The sequence below is a fragment of the Limulus polyphemus genome, unplaced genomic scaffold (assembly GCF_000517525.1).
Source record: "Limulus polyphemus unplaced genomic scaffold, Limulus_polyphemus-2.1.2 Scaffold57, whole genome shotgun sequence".
In the NCBI taxonomy this organism is placed as follows: Eukaryota; Metazoa; Arthropoda; class Merostomata; order Xiphosura; family Limulidae; genus Limulus; species Limulus polyphemus.
In genome coordinates this window covers 404762-416931 of record NW_013665667.1, presented here as the reverse complement: position 1 = coordinate 416931, position 12170 = coordinate 404762, and the positions used below count along the sequence as shown (strand labels likewise).

Here is a 12170-nt window from a genome sequence, read left to right as displayed (position 1 = left end):
TGCCTGAGTTGGATGGGTATCCAAAAATACTATTGAATGAGTATATTTTATGAGGCGATCCAATTATGATTATTAATTTCAATACCGTTTTATTTGTCTTATTATTGCTTTTATTAATACGTTTGGTAGAAAATGATTATAGTTATATAAATAATACACTTTTAACTAATAACGTTGAAAATGGTTCTGCATTTATACCTAACTACTTCATTAGGTTATTTTTAGGAAAATAAAATAATACTATCACACCATTTTCAATGCTTGATATAATCATTGGTTGCATTTTCACTCTGATGTTTTACGGTCTTTAACTAACCGGTTGTTGGCTTGTTTCATATTTTTTGTGCAGATCTACTCAAAGATCCGTTCCTAATTTTAAATTAATAGGCTAGAGGGGTCACCTGTTTTAACCACTCGCATCACTTTACAGTAGCGTGTTTTCTGTCAGTCAGTCATCAGACACTACAATGACGTCACACAAGGGACGCTTAACGTTGTAATTTGTAATGTCGTGTTCAGTTCTTGTTGAAACAGTTTTGATGTGTTTGTTTTTCTTGTTTGCTTTCCTTCACACGGATAAGCTTGGAGGTGGGTATGGATATGTTACTAATGTAAATGGCTGAAAGGAGACAAATTATTTCCAGAATTCAAAATGTAGAAAATGACAAAATCATGGGCATTTAACTGGTAGGTTCACTACTGCTCTTCAGACGAATCTGTATAGTTGAAATTCTTGAAGCATCAAAAGTCATTGGTTCCAATATTGATTGAAATCATTCTGAGTGTTGATACTCCAAACAATTAGGCCTATCGGTTGCCATTTCCTATGTTTTACATCATACCCATCAGTTGCCATGTACTATGTTTTACAACATACCTATCAGTTGTCATATCCTATGTTTTACAGCATACCTATCAATTGTCATGTCCTATGTTTCACAGCATACCTATCAATTGTCATGTCCTCTGTTTTACTGCATACACATCAGTTGCTATGTCCTATGTTTTACAACATAGCTATCATTTGCTATGTCCTATGTTTTACCACATACCTATAAGTTGCCATGTTCTATGTTTACAGCATACCTATCAATTGCCATGTCCTATGTTTTACTACATACCCATCTGTTGCCATGTCCTATCTAATACGATGTTACATCCTATCGCATTTATAGGTATCCTGCAAAACATATGACATGGCAAATGATAGGTATGCTGTAAGACATAGAACATGGCAACTGATAGGTATGCAGTTAAACATAGGACATGGCGATTGATAGGTATGCTGTAAACATAGGATATGACAACTTATAGGTATGTGGTAAAACACAGGACATAGCAAATGATAGGTATGTTGTAAAACATAGAACATGGTAACTGATAAGTATGCTGTAAAACATAGGACATAGCAACTGATGTGTATGCTGTAAAACATAGGATATGACAACTGATAGGTATGTTGTAAAACATAGGACATAGCAACTGATGGGTATGATGTAATACATAGGACATGGCAACTGATGGGTATGCTGTAAAACATAGGACATAGCAACTGATGTGTATGCAGTAAAACAGAGGGCATGACAATTGATAGGTATGCTGTAAAACATAGGATATGACAACTGATAGGTATGTTGTAAAACATAGGACATGGCAACCGATAGGTATATTGTAAAATCTTCTGTTTACACTGGTGAATGTCCGTTGACCTATGTTAATAACAAGATGACTTTCAAAACGGTTTTAGATAAACTCTTGTTGTTAAAGAAGAAGAAGATTGAGAAAGTTTGTACTTTTTTACTGATTGATTACATAAGTTCTTAACTTAAATATTACGTTTAAATATGGAATTTTTTCTTTTCTTAACTCATTTATCTCCATTATTTTAAAGTATTGTTGTGTTTACTTTTTTCGTGTTTTTTTTTTCTTTCTAGAAGTGTGTAAAGAGGACCATTCTGTGGAAAACACTTAGCTGTTTGCATATTGTTTGACTGGTTCTTTAATATTGAAATAGGAACATATTATTTTGTTCCAGTAGATGCTATAATAAAAATAATCACGTGTCTAGAAAACAAAGAAATAACACTGAAGTGTCATTATATTTGCTTCTGTCATTTAAAGAAAAACTCGAAATTCAAGATGCACAAGAACAATTCTTATAACGCTAAATTACCCGGTTTCGATACCCGCAGTGGCCAGATCCACCCACCATGTAGCCTTGAACTTAAAAACAAATTGAAAATACATTATGTTCTTACTACATTTTATTTAATAAAGAAGTATTACCAAATTTTACTTTGTCCAGACACATGCTATTTCAATTCACGTTTTATTGTTTAAGAGATGTTATTCAATGCTAATGAAGTCAACATATCTCTCAAATTTGCATCCGTTTCTAATGCTTACCATCACAATGATCGTCATTTTTAACTTTTAATTTAAAATTTGCAGCCAGTTTTCACTGACGTATAGTTCGGATACCCCTCAACCTAGTTTAGCAGCTGACTATTCGCATTTATTTCTTAAATAGTGAAAATTTACATACTCTACAAATAACTTCAGCAGTATCGTCGCAGTAGAGCTCCAGTCCCATCTAAGAGAGCAAAAAATACACGTATAATAACGATGTGATTAGACAGATCTCTTAAGGGATTAAAAAAAAGTACAATGTCTTGGATGTTGAAGCGTATGTTCATTGAACCAGAAATCGTGAGTTTCATATTTGGAAGCATTTCAAACTTATCAGTGCATACATTAGAATAATTTCTTAATTTCCATGATGAAATTTTTGTAAGTCATGAAAAATGATATCTGTCTTCAATTAGTCTTGAAACAATAAAGTAGATATAGATCCATTTATATCAATCTTATCCACGTTCTCTTTCTGTTGTTTTATCTTACTTTACTGTCACATTTTCTTCATATTACTTACATGTCGGTTATTACAAAGTCTTGGTAGGCATAACCATCCCTATTTAGAACTTGTGACCACAGGAAGGAAAATAAGTAAGTAGTACCAGTCGTCTTAAGGGTTACTTTTTACCAAATGTCGAAATTGACTGCCACGGTTATTATATCCAACAAGTAAAATGTGTAGCGTGTTCAGAAGTATATTAAGTCTTCAACCTTGAACCTTTAGAAACGCAGTCCAACAACTAATCATTAGACCACGCTAGTCCATTTTCATTTTTGGGCTAGGTGGTTAGGGGCAATCCGAGTTCGAATCCCCGTCCCACTAAATATGCTTGTCCTTTCAGCCGTGGGGACGTTATAATGTGACGGTCAAGCCCACAAGTTGGCGGTGGGTAGTGATGACTAGCTGTCTTCCTCCTAGTCTTTCACTGCTAAATTAGAGGAGGCTTGCGCAGACAACCTTTGAAGATAATTCAAACCAAGCCATTTCTCTTTATATACGTACACAATGCCAAGAATGAAATAATATATATTAGTAGAAGTTTACAAAACGTGAGAAATATAAATTGATACAAATTGGAGCTTGCGGTGTATTGGTATGTTTAACAAATAACAAAATAACGAGAAAATACGACTTCGTTAAAAAAGCAGGCATGTGTGTATTAAACTCGAAACTTTGAATTTCAATTATTGTAGTTCGTATTAGTTAAAAGATACAGAATTTCAACTAAAAATTAGAAATACTGTGCTCGTTTAATTTGCACTTTTTACTTCTTTAAAACGATAGAAAAAACGATAATAATGTGCCTTATTTATAAATATTTAGACTTAATTACCTTCTGACTCATTTTGAACTTTCAAGCAGTTCCTGATTTGTTTCAGATTTTTTTAAATAATATTTTACTACTAGTGAAGATATTTTACATAGAGCATTGTTTTTCTTATCTCCAACACTGCCCACCAACACTTTTTGCTTGCAAATCACAAAAACTTTTTTAATCGAATAAAAAAGTTTTGAGCATATAATTATAGTTTGTTTACTTTAGAGAAAAGCCACATTGGGCTATCTACCGTGTCCATCGTTGGGAATCAAATGCCGGATTTTAGCGTTGTAAGTCCTTAGGCTTACCGCTGTCTCACCGGCGCACAATAATTATAGTTAATTCGTGACATGTCAGCTTAAATGTCAGTTTGTTTGTAATTAAGCACAAAGCTACACAATGGGCTATCTGTGCTCTGCCCACCACGAGTATCGAAACCCGGATTCTAGCGTTATGAGTCCGCAGACATACTGCTGTGCTACTGGGGGGGGGGGGGCTTAAATGTCAGAGGCTTCTATCTACCCCGTTACTTTAAAAATCATATGGGCGGCTCTATTACATACAGGAACCGATTTGGAAACTGAAACCTACTTTAGTTTCAAAGGAAGTAAAGAAAGAGGAAGGTCGATTAGCAAATAAATCAACCAACAATTGCAATATAAATATTGAAACTCAAACTGTGTGCACACAATGAAAGCTTCGTGTTTCTCGCTTGTTCCATTTCCAGATTTTTTATGAATATTATCTACAGTTGTTTACATACATTCTTCTAGAGAGAGAGAGAGTCAGCTTCTAAAAACACAGTTACACAAGCTATGCATTGCAGTTCAAGCAACAGGAACCTTTTGATTTATGTCAAGGAAAACCAACTACATATGACCTTCTGTCCAGTAGTTACAGAGTCATTAAACTATAGAAGGTTTACGACTGTATATAGATAACAAGGAAACTGCTAATGATCAGCTGACTTGAAAAGCAGCTGATCATTTTTCCAACAGGTCTCTTCATCATTCACACAGATTTACTCTCATCACCAGTCTTGTTCCTAGTGAGGGAAAGATGAAATTATTGTGAAACAAAATACTCAGCAGTGGCCTTAGACAACTAGATAGACAAATTCAACATGGCGCCGTGGCTTAGTTGGTTAAAGCGCCTGTCTAGTAAACAGGAGATCGTGAGTTCGAATCTCACCGGTGCCTGAGTTGGATGGATATCCAAAAATGCTATTGAAGGAGTATATTTTATGAGGCGATCCAATTGTGATTGTTAATTTCAATACCGTTTTATTTGTCTTATTATTGTTTTTATTAATACGTTTGGTAGAAAATGATTATAGTTATATAAATAATACACTTTTAACTAATAACGTTGAAAAAGTTCTGCATTAATACCTAACTACTTCATTAGGTTATTTTTAGGAAAATAAAATAAAACTATCATACAATTTTTAATGCTTGATATAACCATTGGTTTTTTCTTCACTCTGATGTTTTACGGTCTTCAACTAACTGGTTGTTGGTTTGTTTCGTAATTTTTGTGCATATCTACTCAAAGATCCGTTCCTAATTATAAAACTGATAGGCTAGAGGGGAAGAAGGTTGTTAACACTGCCTAATGCCAACTCTTGTTTGACCGAATGATGATATTTGACTGTTACTCATTTGCACACTCACGGAGCGCATTTTTGAGCCAACAGATGAAAAACTATAAATCATAAGACAGTTTAAGCACGCTAACCACTAGGCTAGGACGAACACCTGATTGTTGGAAGAGAAAAATAGGACAGTTCAAGTTTAGAACTTTCTCGTATAGCACGACAAAGAACATTTTATAGCTAATAGGTAAGCAAAGGATTTCTAGGTTTGAAAAAGGTGTATGTAGTAACTAAACATTCCACTTTTTCTACTCGTTTCTTACTTAGTTCCTTCTTAATAAATTTAATAGCAGCAATAATTTTTAGTGTTCAATTTGGTTGTTTTTTTCTATTTGCGTTCAGAGTAGCTGATAAAATTAGGCATCGCGTTGATAAACATAGCTGTTAGGTGAGAAATTATTTTTATTCGAAAACAAGAAATCGAATGTTTACTGGGATTAGTATGTTGATTTTGAATACTGGATTTATTTATGTCCTTTAGATTCATTTCTGTAATGGCAACGTGACACGAAGCTTCTAAAGACCAAGGATATTGGTTGATAACACTTTTAGATTAACCTCTTTGATATGTTCTATTTTTAAGAGTAAGTAATGATAATTGCAGTGAACGTTTCTCTTAATTTGACAACGATTATTAAGACTATTTTGAGGAATGTTTTAATAAGCCGGGAAAGAATATAATCTCAGCAATTTAAAATAAAGACTATGGCATGATGAAACGAACGAGAATTACAGCCCCCACCAGTGGTTCAGCGGTAAGAATGAAGGCGTATAATGCTAAAAACCCGGTTTCAATCCCCGTGATAAGTACAGTATAGATAATCCATTGTGTAGCTGTGCGCTTAACAACCAGTAAACGAGAATTACAGACGGATATGAACTGAGTTTGAGATATAATGGCTTATTTATAATTAAATAAAACAATCCCAGGAAAAGAAGCGACATGCTTTTGTTTCTTTAACTGTAAATTTTTAGTGCAATTCAATTTATTGTGAATTCTTCAATTAATAACCAACCTTTAGACGAAAAGATAGTTATCATTGCATCTGTATGTCTTTTGAGCTTTGACTTCTTTAACAAAAGATACACGAAGGAAGCTACGGCGCTACCTAAGACTTATTTCTTTGATTTGTAAAATGCAATTAGTTTGTAAATGATCTTCTAAAATTACTCACTGCTTTAAAACTGACTACGCAAGAAAAACTAAATCATAAAATAAATAATCGCTTTCATGACCAGCTTTTTTTTAATTCAGAAATATCTATAGCAGTCTATCTACTTTCGTTTCGGCAGCAAGCTTTCTCTTAATACTAGCATAAGTATTAAGGGGTTCAAAATCCCTCTCATAGTTGAGAGAAACCCCATTGTACCGATCATGCTACTCCATTATACCGAAAAAAAAACCTCGTTGGGACACCCGTCCGTGATATCTGAGCACGTGTACAAAGTTTGTTTCCGCTATCTTGTGAGTGGAGGTATTAACTCAGTTTTGAAAATGGCGCCTCCATGATCCCAAGAGGAGCCAAGAACACAAAATCCGATGCCAAATTTGAGCTCAGCAATCCTGCAAACATTCTTCTAGGCCCCTATCATGCCCGAGCGACCTTCCGGGAGCGTTTTAGACTCCCTTGTCCGTCTGCCAAGTTTTGTACTGGTGGCTCCAAAACTGTAGAAAAAGTTAGCTGACAAACCAACAGACAGCGTGAATTAATACAGACTTATTACACAGTTTATTGATACAGTTTTTGACACCCTGTAAATTAATAACCACAAAAACTACATTCACATTTCCCTTAATGATATTCAGATAGCCTACAAGCTAGTTAAACAGATGGATATTGGCAGTGATGTGAAGTTATGTAAATTTATTGCACAAAAGTAAAATAATCAAGATAGTAAGGTTCTTCGACTTAATTGGTTGAAAAGCCTGATGATAAACAAGACATCTTATGATGAATCCAACATATAAACTTAACTTTCATCTATGCTAAATAAATTAAAACCCAGAATGAATTTCCAGGTACAGTTGTGTATTTCTACCTTATTTCGAGACCGTTTTCGTTGCTTTATCGTCATTGTTTAATACATAAATAATATTAAACTAATATAAATGCGGGCAGCGTTTCTTGGTTTAATTGACCAATGCGATCGGAGATCGTGGATTCAAATACAACTGATATGTTCATCTTGTAATTGATTAATTCATATTAAAAAAAAAAACATCTTAATAGTGAACCCTTCTTAGTCTGGACATCAACAATCCGGATAACTTTTCATTTAGAAAAAATCTTCACAGTGGTAAATTTAATGAATAATCCGTTATTTGCGATACTAATTGCAAGAACTGATTCTTATAACAAGTATGTATTTCCTATGAGTACAGCCTGGCATGCCCAGGTGGTTAGGGAGCTCGACTCGCAATCTGCGGGTTCAAAGCCCCGTCCCACCAAATATGCTCGCCCTTTCAGCCGTGGGGCGTTATAATGTGACAGTCAATCCCACTATTCGTTAGTAAAAGAGTAGCCCAAGGGTTAGGGGTGGGTGGTGATGACTAGCTGCCTTCCCTCTAGTCTTTCACTGCTAAACTAGGGACGGCTGGTGCAGATAGCCCCACTGTAGCTTTGCGCGAAATTCCAACCATAATAATAATTAACTTATCCAGGAAACAAACCCAATCCAAAATCTTTTGTAACCAAGGACATTCACCCCTCCATAACACTAGAACAACTAGAAACAGAACTTACACTCCATAACATAAAGTACACAAACGCCCACAAACATGATAAATGTTTACACACATGAAACACAGGATATCTAGAGTGTGATATCAGAAGGTATCATACTATGGTATCAAAAATACAGAGTCGAAAACACCAAGATCCCGGCGGTAGTTGTGACCCGGTGTTACAACTGCCAACGGTTCGGACATGTAGCGATAGCCTGTAAAGCACTCCCTCGCTGCGTCGGCTGCATGGGAGAACAAAGAAACTCAGAATATACTAAAAACAGCCATCAACTGCCAGCTAAGCCTGCTACCAACTACAAAGGTTGCCTCAAGTATAAGGACATTAAAACACGTATCTTAAACACACAAATCAAACAAACACACAAATCAGTACAGAAAGAACACTGCTACCAACGCCACAACATACAAATAATACACAAACTCATGCCTACGCTCAAGTAGCACAAACGCCCAAACAAACGAAGCAAACATAACACAACAACCACAAGAAGATAACAGTCGAGAACAAGCAATAAACCCGATCACTGAAGCAGTCAAAAACACATTTTACGATTTCATTACAGTCGCGCACAGGGAGACTGCATAACACTACTTTTAAATATAGCCAAACAACACTTAATACCGCTAATCCCATATACAATACAACAGTTCATGTATCCTACAACACATATCATACAAGATTCAACAATACAAAGAAAATAATGCATGCACAATAAACACAACAGAAACCAGATAATATTATATGGCCCTGAATGAATAATAAAAAATAAATAAATAATAAAAAGCAAACACCATTAAAACATAAAATACAGTAATACACATATTAAAAACAATAAGAAGAAAACATAGTACAATAGCAAATGAGGGAGGATGAGGTCATTTCGAACCTGACCTCCCGGGTCTTCAAGACCTAAATCCCCATACCGAGAGAAAGAGAGAGATGTATACACGATTCAATAATCTGTACACAACTCCACGAGAGTCAAGTACAGGTCGGTCAGATAATTTTTGACTACAAAACACGTGCTCTAGCAGGTTTTGTGTGTAGTTTATTCGTGGTGCGTGTTCTGAGAGTTACCCTTCGTGCGGTCGGAGATGAACAATCCTTCTTCACCCTTCAGTCACAATGTATACTGACTTACCACAATTTTTCTGAGAACGACTTTCACAGTCGGAATGCGGGTATAAACTGTAAGAGAAATCGACAGTAATTTATGCTATAGTCATTGTAAACTGGCAACTCACAGTCCTCCAAAACGAAAAAATGTAGAAATAGAAATATCACAATCACTGAAACGCAATGTTTGTTTATACAAGAAAGCAGTACACGTACTATGTATTTTGTATTCTGTAAGTAAATCATTGGTTTGAAAAAAAAGATTATTTAACGTGGAGACAATGGCGTAATATGCCACTTTGATTCTGCAACTTGTATAATTATTTCCAACATACAAAATGATAAGTTATTGTACATAATGTGGTTTTCCCACATAAACTAATTACCCATCAAGTATCAGACAGGTCTGCTTAATAGCTGGAAGACCGAGTAGGAAATTTGTGGAGTAGTCTGAAGCTGAGAATATGACTGAGCTGTGTGAGAACCAAACAGACTGGATACATTTGATATTAAGTAAAACAATCTTTATTTATTACAAAGCAGCCCTTAGTGGCACAGTGGTAAGTTTGAAAGCTTATAACGCTAGAAAACGGGTTTCGACAACCGAGATGGACACAGCACAGATAGCCCATTGCATAGCTTTGTGCTTAAATACAAACAAACGAACAATCACAAAGTAAAAACAAATAGAACAGCGTGCGTACTTGCGCAGACGAGTGGAAAATCGCCTCTACTGGATCAGTGAATAGATTTGTAGCTTTCTTCCTCTTAAGATATAAATCTGTAGGACTATAGCCAGGTTGAAAACCAAGTAAAATTGAACGATAAAAAGTTAGGATTTTGCAAAAAAACATGTATTCTTTCTTTTACGATGGTGTCAACACGATTTGTCACTCTCTCACGACATTTATTGAATGGAACAGACACCATCCACTCGGATAGCGAAAGAATGAAAGGGTAAAGTAGGTGTCATCTGATATGAGCGAAAGACAAATATAACAAGAACTGAGAAATTTCAACGATTTTCCGGACCGTGTGTGGCCAGGTGGTTAAGTCGCTCGATTCGCAATCTGAGGGTCGCGGGTTCGAATCCTCGTCGCACCAAACATGCTCGCCCTTTCAGCCGTGGGGGCGTTATAATGTGACGGTCAATCCCACTATTCGTTGGTAAAAGAGTAGCCCAGAGTTGGCGGTGGGTGGTGATGACTAGCTGCCTTCCCTCTAGTCTTACACTGCTAAATTAGGGACGGCTAGCGCAGATAGCCCTCGTGTAGCTTTGCGCGAAATTCAAAATAAACAAACAAACAAACCGGACCGTGTGCCTTATGCCAATATTGCGGAGAAAAAAAAAAAAACACGCGAAAACTTCAAAAACTTCTACATTACTAAAAGTGGTTGAAAAATATATGGTATTCTCATATATCACACCTACAGTTTCTGTTTACCAGTTGTATACCAACCATTAATAGCTTTCACCCTTACATTTATCAATCGACAACGCATGCTATTAATGTTCATTGTATTCAAAGCGACTGATTCAACTATCCGAATGTCTCGATAATCCAAATAACTACTTTATTACAAATGCGTTCTGATTAATGACGTTTCACTGTATTTGACAAAAGACTGTTTGTGTGAGTCCCCGAAGGGTGACATAGGTGAGTCAGCGTTAGGCTCTATCCCCTATCCTATGCCTTCCCCGCGCGTTCAGCGGATATATATAAACATTTATTTACTCATTTTGAAGTTTTTCGATTTTCAACGGAAAGATTTCCGTAAAAGAAGAACAAAACAGCTGAAAACTGTAAAAATTCTGTATAAACATTTGTAATGCCTTTGATTTTCTCATTGTAATTTTAAAGGCCTTATTGTCACATTTCTTTCTTTATTCTTTTAAAATTCAAGTTAATTTCAGATTTTTTCCCTCCACATGGACAAATTAAGAAGAATGTGGGGAGTGGAGCATCACAATTAACTTGATTTTTATAACCATTTTTAAGACTATTAGTTTCTAATATTTCGTCGTTTAAATCATAAACGCATACATATTATTTCTGAAAAAAAAGAGGTGAAGAAACATAGAAAAAAAAAAGTCTTTAAACACCCCAGACATGTTCTCTCATTTCTTTGTTGCGTCAGCGAGGTCACGTGACTAGTGTCATGCCACGTTTTCTAGAAATATCTTGTTCCTTCGTGAATGCCCTAGCATTTACTAGATTGGAGGTAGTGTGGTATATATAAGATGGTGACAACGTGACGGGAACAGTGTAGTATTGAGTAATTGAACGGCAGTCAGAGAAAATATTGTTGGCCACGTGAGATATAGCGTTTGTTATAGCGCGACTGTTGAAATTAAGTGCATCGTAAAGTTGTATTCGGGAAGAATAAACCAGTTTTATTAAGAAAGGACTTGTGTCGCTAAAGTTTCGTCGGAACGAAGTTACGGAAAATCAACTAACAAACGGAGACGTTACAAATTGGTGTCAGAAGTGGAATAAAAAAAAATGGAGACGAGAAGCGGCAAATCAAACTACAGCTTAGCAGACTTGATGGCAGCAATACAAGAGCAGCAAAAGAAACAAGAAGAACGAGAAAATGAACGAGAAAAGAAACAAGAAGAAAGACAACAGCAGTTACAAGAAAACCTACAACAATGGCAGCTCGAACAGCAAAGTAAACAAGAGAGACTACAGCAGTGGTTGGAGGAGAAAGAAAATAAACAAGAAGAGAGATTACAGCAGTTGTTGGAGGAACTTCTTGTTTCTTTTCTTTAGAGATTACAGCAGTTGTTGGAGGAACAATAAAAGTAACAAGAAGAAAAATTACAGCAGTGGCAACTGGAACAAGAAAGGAAACAGGAAGAAAGTCAGCAGCAATTACAGGAAATTCAACAACAGTGGCAAGAAGTATAAACGGAAA

The 12170-nt window shown here is 35.8% G+C and overlaps 1 non-coding gene across 1 annotated transcript; it reads left to right on the top strand.

The window, feature by feature from the left end:
- The first annotated feature begins 4859 nt into the window (after positions 1-4859).
- Positions 4860-4933, top strand: Trnat-agu. The gene has a single exon. It is a non-coding gene; the product is annotated as a tRNA-Thr (tRNA).
- Positions 4934-12170: the final 7237 nt, after the last annotated feature.